Raw genomic sequence first — 15,757 nt, forward strand, 5'->3', positions numbered from 1 at the left:
CTAAAAATATTTATGCATGTGTTAATTGATACGTATCAGAAAATTTGTTTATTTAAGTGATAAAAATGGTTGAAATAGTGTGAAGAATGGTAATATAGTTAATAACTCGTAGAAATCTTATTCTAACTAATCTATCTTTCAAACCAATTTGATAGCAGCACGAACAATTTGCAGCAATCCTAAACTGCAACAGGTTTCCCAATTTCAAGATTTTAAGTATTCATTTCTGCTTAAGTGTTATCTTAACAATTCATTTTGCAACAGTAATAACATTACTGAAACGAACAATTCGGAAACTGGAGAAACATTGGCAGTAAATATTTCTTACCACAAGATGAACAAATAGTTTTGAATCATTATTTTTTCAATATGGTTTTGTTTCAAAATATTAATAATAATAATAAATGATATAACGTTATTAGTTTAAAAGTTATTTATAGTCTATCGCGTTCTTTTATACATATTACAACGAAACACGAATATAAGCAGTCTGAAATTCGTGATTAGCGTCAGAGATGCGCATTTCCCGATGATAGACATTTAATCGAATGACTGGTTTTCCCAAACAAATATAACTATTGACTTACTTTGTATTTATTTTACAACTAATTTTGGAATCCTCTTATCAATGTAATAGATTTAATCACCAATTGTTTGATTTAATTTAGATGCTTCATTTCTGCCATAGCTAAATATTTAATAATGGAGACAATTTAATTAGATATTATTCTAAAAAATGTAATTACTCTTCAAAATTCATTCAGGACAAATTTAACAAATTTAATCCTCTTTGTTCCCTTGATCTCTTCGAAACTCAAAATCGAGTTTCCAGTGACTCAAGCAAATAAAACTAAAGACTCCAATGCATGATGAAGAATCTATTTCTTTACTTTTCTTACTGTATAAGAATCGCCACCGTATTCGCCAGACTTGAATACAATATTTTTTTTGCTTGTTCCATCTTGAAACAAAAGTTTGAATTAAGCGTATTACAACTTTATCAAATCTTAAGAAATATTTGCGTTTAGAATGGAAACTATGAATTGGGAGTTGCGTAAGTGGACATTGTTAGACCCCCAGAAAGTAGTCAAATCCAGAAGTGGTCACTTCAAAAATTTGCAACAAGTTTTAAGTTAAAAAGATGGTATATTTTTCTTGTTTATTTTTAAGTTTTACAGTGATGTTTTGATAAAAAAGCATTTTAATGTATCAGATTTTAATTCTAATCACCCTAACTAGAATATCAACATTATAAATTAAAAGGCCAAATAGAGTGTATAACAACCACTATATCAACTTCATTTCAATGAAATATTGTTTCCAAATTCATTTTAAAAACTATCTAAGCAATGATGATAAATACAGATTCTTTTTTTAGGCCATCTATGCCTTAAATATTTTATTTTGTTGAAACTATTATATTTCTTGAGAGTACAATATTGCTGTTATTATTTTGATACTTTTCCATTTTGGATTCTGTTGACGAAACAATTTCGGTTTTCAAATATAAAATTTTAAAAAAAATATTAAAACAGCAATCGAAAAAATCTTTAAAATATGGTTCTGAAATTCTTATTTTAAATCCCTGAGATAAAATGAATCTGATGAATTCCGAATAATACTTATGTGAAAAGAAAGCTAATCTGAAGATAAAGTTCTATTTTATTTCCTTTTCTGAAACAATATACAGCCGCAAAAACGGATCATTCCTTTTAGTTTTTTTCTTTTTTTACCTAATTCTTTCTTACCAGAGATAAGAGTCGTCGTATCTCTAGTTCGTTGGAAGATAGAGTATTTTATATGCGATTTTGCTTCAGTCAGTACAAGAAGAAGAAAAATGTACTGGAAACTAAATATATTTTTTTTCTTAGCTGCAAGGCATTCAAATCAATTGTATCGACTACGTTACTCGAAATGTGATACTAGTTTGACTTTTTTTAAACAAAGAAAAACTACAAAACAAAGTTAAAAAAATAGCATATTCAAACTAAGTATAAATGAAAGATAAATAAAACGAAAAAAAATAATTATAAAGAGGTTGGGGTTCACAAAGTTGAAGCTGAGACATTAAAATATTCATAGAAAATAAAAGGAGATATATATTAGGAATTTCGAAAATTTTATTATTTAATTACTTCACATAGAAACATTTATTTTAATAATTAAAAATAATTAAAATCAGTAGTAAAATTGGTAAAAAAATTTTTAGTATTTATTTCAAAATATTTCATTCACATAGAGTAAAATGTGTCTAGTTTTTTAAATATAAATTTATTCTACCCCATTAACCTTAGTATTTCCACCAAAAGAACGATGTTGCGAGTTTGTGGACAGTAAAGCATTCCGGATCAAATTATGATATGAAGTATTGGTACTTTGGATGCCTCATCCGTAAAATCCATTTTTACAGTAAAATGGTATACCCTAATTTTTACAATATTAAGTTAGAGCGATTTAGTGATTTTTCGGTATGGTATATATACTGTATAATTTGCAAAAATTGAATTTTATCTATTTTTTTATTTTGTACCATGTTCCGGTGAAAATAGATTTGTCACCTTGGGAGCCGCTTTTTAACCAAATTAGCCGATAATTTTTACCGTAATTTGATCGGAAGTTTTTTTATAGTGCGTCATTCTGCCAAGGTCTCTTTTGATTTTCTTGTTTAATATTTTGAAAATTGTCTTTCAATAATCCATATAGAAAGTTGCTCTGATCAATTCAAAGTATTAATGCAAAATATGGTAGCAGCAATTTTCTAAGCAGTTAACCTTTATTTACGCAGGCAATGTATATAGTGTAAGTATTTTTTATGGACAATTATAAGAAAAGCCTATTTACAATTACAACAAAACTGAAATCGCAGTTATTTCGTTCGTTTTCTTTTGAGACGTCGATCAGTAAACTGCTCGATCGTGAAAGAGGCATTATTTAAATCAAAATTGAAAAACTCATGAATTTGATAAAAGTGAAAAAAATTTACTGAAAATGAATCATTATTAGAATCAAAAAGTGAAGCCTCGAATATAATTGAAGTTCAATTAAATGAAATTCGGTAAAATTATTATCATCTTATTGAAGAAGAAGAGCCACTATAAGATTCCATATTCACCATTGAAGAGGACATCGAATTATAGTTAATTTTTATGACACAAATAAGAAAAAGCATCTCTTATACCTGAAGAATTCAATATTGTAAATAATGAATATAATATATAAATGGTTAATATTGTTAAAGTAAAAACGCCAAAGATATCACTTCCAAAATTTCTCTGGCAGTTTGAAAATTCGAAACAATTTAAAATCGCAATTTAATTCGATAATTCTATCGAATCCCTTATTAGATTATTCTCTTAAATGTATTATATTTGAGGGTTTTTTATGATCGGCAATGCATTCAACAACAATGGCAAGATATTCAAAATTATCCATATTGAAAAATCCAAATTGATAAATTTTTCATAGTTTCTTCAATAATAATACTAGCGAAGTTCTAAGGTTCTGCACTTTAAAGTTTACTAAACTGTAAGACGTAGTTTTAAATGAGTTATGCTTAAAGATACTTTTGTGTTGCTAAGAAAGATTTTGGTTGAACTTAAAACCATTAACACCAAATGGGTCAATCGAACGTTAAATCATTAACGTCAAATTTAAGCAAGACCTCTACATTTATAGATGAAAAATAAATGATCATAATGATCACAAAACTTACTTATGGAAAAACTATTGCGAAAAACCTTTATAAATTTACCAAGAAAACGAATTACTGAACTACACCTTTAATCAAGTTTTGCTCTAAATTCTTAAACTTTTAACTTCATTTTTAATAATACATAATCTAGTATAAATATGAACTTTTGATTTAAATTTTGAAGAAAAAAAATAATTTTTAATAATCAAGTCATCAAATTGTTTGTTAAATCTTCTGATAATTGATAAAAAAAGGCAAATAAATCCCAATTGTACCATACATTTAAAACCGTTCCATTTAATAAAACAACAGAAAAACTTTAAGTAATACCTAAAACCCTTTTTTAAAAAACCCAAATTTTTTTTCCTTCTAACCCAGAATATCTTGAATATGGTTCTTACGTATATTAAGCTCCTCATATGAATACAGCATATTTAAAAAAATATCATCTCTTAATTTAAAAAAAAATAAGTTTCGTTTCAAAAGTAAGAAAAATCACTTGAATTCCAGAAAACATACAATTAAAATGAAACATTCAAATTGCCTTCATAAGGTCCGGTCTTAAAAATTGATTTCTATGTGTCCTAAATATCTCATCTTCTGAATAACTTAGAATAATCCAAAGAAAAACATCGATAGTTTTCTGCAAAATAACTTTAAAAATGAGCTTTTAATTATTCAATGCGCTCGATCATATTTCTTCTTTGTGACATTTATTTTAATACAAATCTGTCATACTCATCATCAATCAATTTAATTCAATTTTGTTTTAAAGTATGTCGTCGCAAATTTATTGGAGTGTAGCCAAATGGTGGAGACTTTAAGATCTTGCAACAAAAGGCATTTAGATAATCATATTTAAAAACAATAACCTTTTTTTTATGTAAAAAAACTTTATACAAAGTTTTAGATTTATTTAACTTTTACTGTGTTTAAGATATAGTTCATTTCTTACTTTTGTTTTTTTCATGCTTGCTTCATATTATTTTCAAGGATAAACGGATACATGTGAGAAATGAAACCAAAGTGATTATCGGATAGGAAACACTGAAAAAATACGGTGGTTTTTTTCTCTCTTAAAGTTCAATATGTTCTAAATATTAATTTCAAAATGTATTCTTATAAAAATTCAAAACGTTGCATGCACAAATCTAAATTTGACTAATGTCGTATAGAAACTATGACAGGGAAATGAAAACGCTAATTGAAATGAAAGGAAAATAAGTTTTGCAACAGAAAAAATAATGGATAGTACTAATTCGTCAAGTAGAAAGACAATATTACTATAAAAAAGAACATATTTATTGAAGCCAAAATTAATGTATATTAATTTGAGGATAATTAATTTTGGTTTTAATGAATTATTTACTAAGCAAAGTTAAATAATAAACTGGGTGCAAAAAAAAGGAGGAATACTTCACCAAATTAGAATTTCTATGGTAATCTGAAACTACGTGTTCATTTTTCTTATAGAATTCTTTAAGACCCTGTTTCTATAAAAGTAACTAATTTAAAATAAATAGTAATTAGAATGAAAAAAATTTGCTATTTATTAAAAAGCAAAATGAATAAAAAGTGGCATCAAAAGTGGTTTAGAGAAAACGTAAAAGAACACCACACTGTCACTGACTCAAATGATGTTTAATTAACTGTAGAAATAGAAGCATAGTAAAATGAAAATGGGCTGTATACTAAAAAGCAAAATTTATGCAGTAGAAGTACTTATTCGTGAAGGAAAGCCGTAAAAAAGAGCCATTACTTATTTTAATCTGATGTGTGTCCTTAACTGTTCTTAAGAATAACAGTTTTGTATGAAATAAGTTTAAATTAATTTCCAGTTAGTAGTAAACAGCAGTGCAACAGCTTTATTGCTGTTTACTACTAACTGGAAATAAAACTTAACTACACACATCAAATTAAAATAATAATATCTTCAAAAATTCTGCGATTTTCGAAAAAAAATACAAAGTGTGCTATAGTTTTGTCGTTGTTCAGTCTGCATATTATATTAATTTACTTTTAATTTATTTATAGACCCTAACTGAAAAATGGCAGCTTCAGTTTCTAAAACGAAATGTCGGTATTATTCATTGGATTATTTGAAATTTGGATTTATTTGTTCACCGACATATGAAACGATTCCTATGGGTCTTCTTTGCGAAAAAACTTTTGGAAATGACTACATGAAACCGTAAAAAATGAAAGGTCATCTTGATAGGTTTCACTCAAGTAAAAAAATTAAAGAACTTGAATTTTTCAGAAAACTTAAAGAAAAATTCACATGTCGACCAACTATAAGAAGTTTTATGAAGCCGTCAACTGAAGTTGAAAATGAAGGAGGATTAATAGCTTTGTACAAGACTTCGCTTAATATAGCAAAGAGGGGGAAACCACACACAGTCGCTGAAGAAATTGTTATACCTGCAAATAAAGACGTCGTCGAGGATGTAATGAAAAAAGGCACCGTTAATGTTTTAAAGTCATTGTCATTAAGTGCAAATTCTGTAAAACGACGTATCGACGAAATGGCTGAAGAAATAAAAAATACGGTAGGTTCAAAGCTAAAAAATTGCAAGTTCTCTATTCAACTTGATGGATTTGTTTTCGGCGTTTCTGCTATTCTCATGATGTACGTTAGATATTTCAGTAAAATTAAAGGACAAGTCATTGATGAGCTTAATTGCTAAAAATCTTGAAACTGATGGAAAAGGAGAGACAATTTTTAGATGTTTACAAGAATATTTAAATAAATATGATATTCCGCTTGAAAATATAATAGTGGTAGCCACAGATGGGGCACCATCTATTGTAGGGCGTTACCGAGATTTTGCTACATTTCTCAAAGAAAAAGTGCCCAGTATACGTACTATTCATTGTGCATTGCATAGAATCAACTTAGTAGCAAAATATCTGAGTCCAGTGTTACATAAAGCGTTACAGTTTTGTATTAAGTGAATCAATCAAACTAAAGCCCAACCTCTTGAATCAAGATATTTTTCCAAACTTTGTGAGGAAAACGACGAGTTATTTAACCAATTACTTCTGCACACCGAAGTTAGATGGTTGTCTAGAGGTGCATGCTTGCAAAGGCTCGCTGAGTTATTTGACTCCACGACCAAATTTCTCGGCGAAATAAACCCTGTTCTGAGTGATGAACTCCAAAACAATAAGAACCATATTTTTTATTAAGCGGACTGATTTGGAAAATTTAATAATGTCCAAGCAAAGCTGCAAGGAAAAGATGTAACAATTATCGAAGCTCGAACAATACTGTTAGGCTTCCAAGTAAAATTAAATTTATTTATATCTTCACTGCTACGTAAGGACGTCATCTTCAAAAATTGAGAGACGATTTTAAACTGCTCTTTGTTGATTTGGAAAACATTGACAACCGTGATTGGATTATTGTGCCATTTTCTGCTCAAATTGAAAACGTGGACATCAACCTGCAAGATGAGCTTGCTGAATTATTATCGGATCTTGAAGCAAAGACGCTTTTTAAAAATTTAGCAATAAGCAAATTTTGAACAAATATAAATATAATGCAAAAATATGTAAGACTTTACGAAATAGTTCAGACATTTATGCTAGCATTTCTAAGTTCCTATATGGTTGAAGCCGGTTTCAGTCACGTAAATTCAATCTTATCTAAGAACAGAAATAAATTAAATATCGAGTTTCGAGGGGATTTAAGATTAAAATTGATTGGAATTTTGAACCCAATATAGCGAACCTTGCAAAATACACCAGGCACACCCATTTCATTGATTAAGAAGCAATAAATCAGTAGTTACTTTACTTATTATTTCTACTTATTTATAATTACTTATTATTTAATAAATATTAAGGTATTTACATTTCAACATTAATATATTTTTCATAAATCTATCGTTACACAATGTACTATTACTTTAGTAAATGCTTAAAATCATAAAATAAATGTGCAAACACAGTATCTGATAAAGTTTTATTTTAATTAACAGAAAATTATTTTTATGAGGGTCGTAAGAGATTTCGAATATTGGGGTCGATGATCAAAAAAGTTAGGTGACTCGTGTATTAGAAAAACATTTTTTTAACCGCTACTTGAATATTTTACGCAATACATTAAAGTTCAGATAGAGAAATGGCTATGCTTCCAAGTCCTTATCAAGGTCATATATTCTATTGCATAATAAAACAAATTTATTGTAAGACTTCTGTTTTTAAACTTTCGGTTTTAGCTTGCTGCTAGTGATAAATGTATTTCGCACAAAACTCATATGTCGAAAAATGACTCAAATGTAATAGATACCAAACATACTAATATAATTATAAAGTATTATTTTGATGTGTATGATATTTATTAAAACAACTCTAATGATAATCAGTTTTAATACCAATAGAAAAAAAAGTCTTACATCCCCACGAAAAGAATGTAACGAAAAAAATAACTTGATAGTAATAAATTTTGAGTTGGGCGATGATGAGTCATACCAAATGATGCGGTTAATCACCATTCTGATGGGATGAGCTAAAAAAACTAAACTGAAAACTGGGGTGGATTATTTATGTGAAGATTAATTTGAATAAAAAAAATTTTGCAACATTAATGAAAGTCATATTGATGCAAGTACATACATCATATTGATGCAAGTATTTGTTTTTCTCTGATTCATAAATGCTCCTGAAAATTTCTCTTATCTGTCTTTTTCACTAAGTCTTTTAATGATGTCGGTATACGTCAAATATGTGCATGATTTTGTAGCATCGTTTCCTATCCACCCCGTACGAAGAACAGCTAATCAGTAACTTTATCATTTTTTAAATTTATGAAAGCTGAAAAGTATTTATTGATGTTGGCTATCACGCAATATATTCAATCAAACTCTTTCTTTCTACCATCTTTGTAAACATTTGACTCATCAAAACGCAAGTTTGACAACTGTTTTATTCCTTTTATTATGATTTAGATGGAACTAACTGTACAATCACTGGCCTCTTTAAACATTTCAAATTAACCCAAATAAGAAGCATTTTACTATTCTTTAAAATATATTCTAATTAATAATATGAGCTTCCAAAGCTAAAACTTACATTTAACTTCAAATCGTTGTTTAATGGTTGTGTTAGGAAAAAAATATTTGTTAACTTTGAAAAGTAGTTATTCTTTGAACAACGATTTTGTTCCATTTAGCTTCGCAATGGCGAGAACTTTCTTTATAACAATTCTCTCGGGGATTTATTTTATCACTGAGAAGTTGTGCGCTACTTCAAATTAAAAATGACATAATAGCTGTGCTTGTTGTTTGAGTTGTTCAGAAACAGATAACAAAATATAAAAGAACGCCTCGCTTTGGAGAAAAGACTTTTGATTGCTGAGCTTACCTTTATCGATTTTGTGATGCTCTATTACACCATTTCAACCAATTTTCACATTTTCTATTTGCTGGAAGATTATTAGCTTTTTAGGTTCTTGTCACTTAAAAAGAACTTTTTTAAAATACTGTATGATAAATTGGAAAGTATGTCATATTTACTTGAACTAAAAGAACATAATATTATTATAATTAATATATAATTACAAGGGACACATGTTTGCTGCTTTACACAAATCTTGATGATTGCTTTTCAATAATAGTTGCTTATTGGTATAAGTTTTAGTTTTTCTACGAAAGGTGAAACTACTCACGTAAAATATATGTACTAAAAATAGAGAAAAAGGAATTCTGTATTCTTACGCTTCTGCTCCTCCCCCTTCTCACGTCCAAATATATCCCTTATGGATCTATTAAGATATAATAGTGAACATATGTAATTTCTTAAATCATTTTTTTTTAAAAAATAACATTTAAATTTAAAAATATGTTGTAATAGCAAATTTGATCAGATCACAGCCATAATTTAATATTTTCGTTTACCAAATAGACGGTTATATTAATTACAATTTTTGCAAGAAGCTAATCGTTTATGTCTCAATCATTTAACGAACCCCTTTAATTGTAATTTATAGCATTTTAATATAATTAGTACAAAAAATAATAATTGTTGAAGGGTTAAAAAATAGAACACCAATTTAAATAACTTTATCTCAAGGCGTAGAACTACGTAATTATTAATTTTTAAAAAAACTTTCGTTTTTTACTCTTAATTCAGAAAAGAATCAAAACAAAAAAAAACGTGAGTATTATTAAAGCAAATGTCTTATTAAGAACCTCGGTCTTATTAGACAGACACTTAATTTATTTTTATGTTGCTGACATGCATTCATGTACCTATCCAAGTACATTCATTAATATATTTATGTACTTTACTTGCAATATGCTTATTGAAGTAAACCAACATTTAATGCATTCTAAATTAGATACAAATATTTCAAGCCAAGTCACTACTTCTTTTGTTTTCCCCCTATTTTCCACTTTTAAATATAAGAGAAAAACAAAGGCAAACAAACGAAATGGTACTATACTTTTTAAAGCGTAAAGTGAGTATTATCTTCCAAACCTTTAAGATTGTATCGATTAGGGAACTTTCATCAGGCTCTTCTATTTTCATTAGAAATATTTATGTACTTTATAATAAAAGAATATTTAATTTTTGCTTCTAATTAGAAAGTGCTTAAGAAGACTGTATTAGTCAGACACTTATGTATTAAACATACACAATAGGATCTATCTAATTTATAAATTATGTTAGAAACTTTTGTACTGATGATAATTATATTTAAATTGCATTTGTTAAAATCTATTTGAAAAACCATTTAACAATAGAACGTCGAAGCTCAATAAATCTGATCTTTAAAATTAGTTGTTAAAGTAGGCAAGTGCAAAATGAAATAGCTCTTCACGATGATTGCTTTAAATACTAGTTCTATAAAATAGAATTGCTATAAATTGTTAAACAGTTGGATGCTTTAGAGAAACTATATTATTTTTGATTATGTTATATTTTAGAGCATTCGCATTAACAACTAATACAAGTTACGATTGTATTTTACTTTCATTTAAAATTTACCGTAGTTCTGACTATGGAAATACCAAAAAGCTTGGTAATTTTCAAAGAAGTTTTGGTAATAATTCTGGTAAAATTAACAATAAAATATGGTTTAATATGTGTAATAAAATTTGGTAATGTAATCATGAAACCTTAGAGTATGTCTTAAAAACCATTTATTTAGTTAAATTAACTTCAGTTTTGTATTGTTTATTAAATGTGTGATAACTATAAGACTATAATTTATAAAAGAAGAACTATAATTTTATAAGAACTGTTTTATAAGAACTATTTTATAAGAACTATAATTTTAAAACCATAATTTTCGAAAAGCATTTCCAATATAAACGGAAAAGTTACCAAATGAATGGTTTAAATACCGTATATTTTGGTTTTTAATACCAGAATTATAGTTTTTGTATTAGAAATGTCATTACTATACGGACGATAAATATACCAGAATTATTTTTCCCCATGCAGAAGCTCTTACGAGATATGAGTGCTTTATATTGGATCTTCATGTTTGGTATTATTGTATCGGTTAAATTGTAACTGAAAAGAAGTACTGTAAATCTTAACTAGATGATATGAATCTTAACTGACCTAGATTTAAACAATCACAGGACGCAAAATTTGAATATGGCAACGCTTGACCACACATTGCTAAAGCAATTCTGCAAAACTAAAGATTTAAAAATAATAAATAAAAAATCACTATTACATGCCGTATTTACATATTCTCGCCTTTTCATGCATGCCATTGATTCTTTACGTATAAAACGTAGAGGAAATTACTTGATTAAATAATGGAGACAGGCTATAGTTTATTAAAAGCATTTTCAATCGAAAATGAATTTCCCTAAATTTGGCTTAAAATTGAATATAACCATTAATGTTATTAAATCATATTAAAATACTAACTTCATTGGTGGAAACCTTTAAGAAAAAAGACTCAGCATGAAGAAGAACTTAAAATTTTAATAAATTGTTCTAGAAAAGCCTCATTTGCTCCAAGCTGTTACTTTACCGATAAAAGCAATACAGGCATGCATGTTGATTTTAGTAATTTGTTATGCTTTTGTTTCAAAAGTGCACGAAAATACATATAAATGAAACAAGACGTATGTAGAAACTCCTATATTTGATGCAAAGCAAACTTCTTGCATATGAAAATGTTCTTGAAAAGCTTTCTTCTAAAGTTCCTTTTCAGAAAAAATGATACAAGAAATTGGATATCTGATTTCTTTTTTATGTTTTACTGTTGTGTACTACCTGCTGGCATAGCTCGGTGCCATTTCCCCCAAAACAGAAAGAAATCGTCTTTTTGACGTTTTTTGTTACATTTGATTCTTTCTCGCTTTGAGGATACGAGTCTTTTTTCCCACAAGGAGTAGCAAGCACATTTTAATGGTGACTCTGTTTGGATGTAAAACAGATTTTGAAATTCAAGCCTTGGAAGATAGGAATAAAAGGAATTTTCAAGCTCTCAGTGAAAAAAAGTTCTTTTCGCTTAGTTTTTGAATGGAAAAAAAACTGAAGGAATTGATCATTGGTATGCAACTCTTGTATAGTATTTCGTTTACGAACGCTAAACCAAAGAGACAACTAAAAACTATCATGGTAACTAAACAAATATTTTTTGGGCATACGAAGCTTTATTCAGATTAAATAAAGCTATGCAGTTTTTCCTTGGAATCTCTTTTACGAAATAATAAGTTATTTGCATTCAAAACCTAATTTTTTCGTTTGAAACATGTGCTTATTTAACTTACATTTAAAAACAAAACCATCCGTTTTATTATTTAATTTAATAAACTTTTCTCAATAATGTGTTTTAAAAAAAAACATTAAAGTTTTGTGAATAATAAGCCTGAATCTAGTCAAGATTATGTTTCTTCATTTGTACCTTAGACGTTCAAACAAGAAATAGTTTCAAAAAGGAAATTTCTCCCTTTATATTACCCCATAATGTTTTATTACGGGGAGTCGGGAGGACATGCCAATAATGCTAAAACTGACCGGATGAGCCCTTTCTCAGCATCTAAGCAAAATATTGTTTTAAGTTTCATTTTTTTTAACAGAATATTTACATATACTTGTTTATACTGTGATTTTTCACAGATTTTTCTTTAATGTGAACTGAAAACTCTTAATTTTTTAAAAAGTTTCATCATTTTTGAGGAAAAATCTTGCATAATTAAAGTATTCTTGTTAATGCTAAAACATAATCACATCATGCAACTGATCTAATATCCTCCGAAAAAAAGCGATATAAATAGTTTCTTAGAAAAGGTACATCGAGAAAGGTCAGTTTTAGTATTATTAATGGAGGCCCTATCGAATCCCCTTTCAACCCCCTTTCAAAGCCTGAACTGTATCTTATCTAAATTTGAACTTATCTGTTTTAGAGACAGTGAAAAAAAATATATAATATAACTCAACCCATATTAAGTACTTTAACGAATCAAATTTCAGAGTATCATCAGCAGTAATCTCAGTTCATCAGTAGTTATTCATCAATAGTAATTTCATATCTATCATCGTTTCGGAGTGCACCTCATCATGGAGATCTTCTAACGAGAACTGAAAATAGTTTCATTAAAATCACCATTGGGGTTGGGGAAACTAAAGGAAGTAACCATTTGTCTTCTACGTAGCTGTTTGAAATACGACGGAATGGATAGTTATCATCTATGTTGAACAAGATTTGCGATTAAACTGGCTGTTGAAATACGAGATTAACTTTGGAATAAAGATATTTTATGGAATAAACATCAATGTCTTTGCTTAAAAAAAGAGAAGTCTTTCTTTGAGAAATATTTAGCCATTAACTATCAGTAGAAACGTAACAGTACATATGGAAACCGAAATTAGTATATTAAATGCATAATAACCCAAAACCAGTAGTTAACATTACCACAATTAATTAAGTAAAATTGGTTATGCAAAATTTGTCCTATACTTCCCAATTTGGGGCCCAGGACTATTAGAATACGATACTCTCATTCACGCATGGATGATCATAGATGCGCTAAGCACCATAAATCTGCTTAACACGAAAAAATGCAGTAGTTCCCACCTCATACGGTACGTGAAACAACCGGATAAACTAATTAAACCACTTTCCACAGTTCATTTCATAAAACACAACTCAACCGTAAGGTAACTCCAATGCCCATTACCTAAAGAAAAGCTTAACTCCTAGGGCCCGTTAAATTTCCTTTTCACGGTTTTGAAGCAATGCTAGTTGTAAATGGTTAAAAAAAACTGTATTGTTTCGTATTCATGGTTTTTTCAACCATACCAGTTGTAATCAGTTTCAAGACCGTAAAGGTAAACAAAATGTTGTATAATTGTATAATGTTAATTGTATAAACACACTGCGTCCAGTTATTGTACCCTAATTTTAGAGTGAAGATTCTGACACTGTACTCTTGCATTCATTTCAAGGACAAATAAATGAAAAGTATGTATGAAAGTTTAACTTCCATTTTAATTATTAGTGTACGGTGACTAACTTATAAATTTTAAAGAAAACGGAAAACGAATAGATATTAAATTATTTATAGAAAAATAATGCCATTGAATTATACGAATTATTTTGCCCTAATAAAGAAATATTTAAAAAATAATAATATTTAAGTAGTAATTAGCTTTCTCCGGTACAACATAGCCGAGAATTTATATTTAAATAAAATGAAAGATAAAGTGACTTATATTTCTCGTACTTAAACTGAATGATATATTTGCTATTTATAAATTATTTTTCATCATTAATAATACGAAATTAGGCTAAAAAAAAGCGTATTCTGTGTCATTAAATGCAGTCACATTATCATGATCAGAGCTCGAAGAACACTGACCTATTTCTAGCTGTTATATCTCTACATGTCCAGGATCATTACTGAGGGAACAATTAGTTGCTGCTGTCATTAAAGTATTGATAGCCATTCCTGTATATTGTGGCCAGTATTTATTTCAAAGCAGTTGCTGTCACGTTCTCCTATTGAGTTATTCTGTAATGGATGTTGCAATAATAGTTCCAAACCACAGACTAAGAATAAAAGGTAGTTTTGAAATTATCAGTACTTAATGATCTTTTCCAGACTAAATTGTTCTTGAAAAAGAATGTATTTTGCCTATTTTTTATGGAATTGATTTGCTTAAAATTTCAAAAATACAATACGTGATTATTTCTTTATAAAGTAAGTAATTATTTAATGACTAACATTGCAATAAATACTGTAAACTGCACATTTTATCTTTATAAATATTAATTGAAATTTTATAGATGTGCAGATTTACATGGATTAGTTGTGACTTACGTTAGAGGCATAGTACGTAAAAGAGATGCATTTAAATGAATACATATTACAGTGATTTTATACCCAATTACGGAAAAACGTAAGGTTTTTTTTAAATTACAGAAGAGCACAGCTTTCAGAAGATTTCATGCAAATTTTCTGATTTTTTTTTTCTTTTTTTTGAATTTCTGAATGACCGGCTTTTGTTTAGCATCACTGTAAATATTTGTCATGTATCTTAACACTAAAACTGGTGGTATTTATTTCACACCAAAAGAGCAGTACTGAAACACCAGTAATGTTATATAACCCTATTTGATGTGAAGTATCTGCCACCATATTTTGGTATTCAATAGCACTAATATTTATAATCGCAGCAAGACAAGATGAAGATAAGAGTCAGTAAAGTTTATTTATTTATTTACTTATTTTTTTATGAGATGATATGACCCCGAACCAGTCTTTGGAATCCCTCCTGCATTCCTCAAGGTCCCTATTTTCATGCTCTATGGCAAGATTACTTGCGAGCAATGGCGCAACTGCGGATGGTCAGAGACATGTTAAGGAGTTCATGTTGAGGACGGTCAGATACATGTCGCTTCTTATGCTTAACAAGAATAGTTTGATTAAGATTATTGGTCTTCTCAGTGGCCATTGCACCCTCCGGAGACATGTTCACATTACGGGTCTGCAGCCGATCCTCTTTGTCGTGGTTGTCATCTTGCTTAGGAAATTTCAAGACACATTCCTTGTGAGTGTGAGGTCTTTTCTGATCAAAGATTTGAAAATC

This window comes from Parasteatoda tepidariorum, chromosome 3 (genome assembly GCF_982258835.1).
Source record: "Parasteatoda tepidariorum strain Cologne lab strain chromosome 3, Ptep-v5.0, whole genome shotgun sequence".
In the NCBI taxonomy this organism is placed as follows: domain Eukaryota; kingdom Metazoa; phylum Arthropoda; class Arachnida; order Araneae; family Theridiidae; genus Parasteatoda; species Parasteatoda tepidariorum.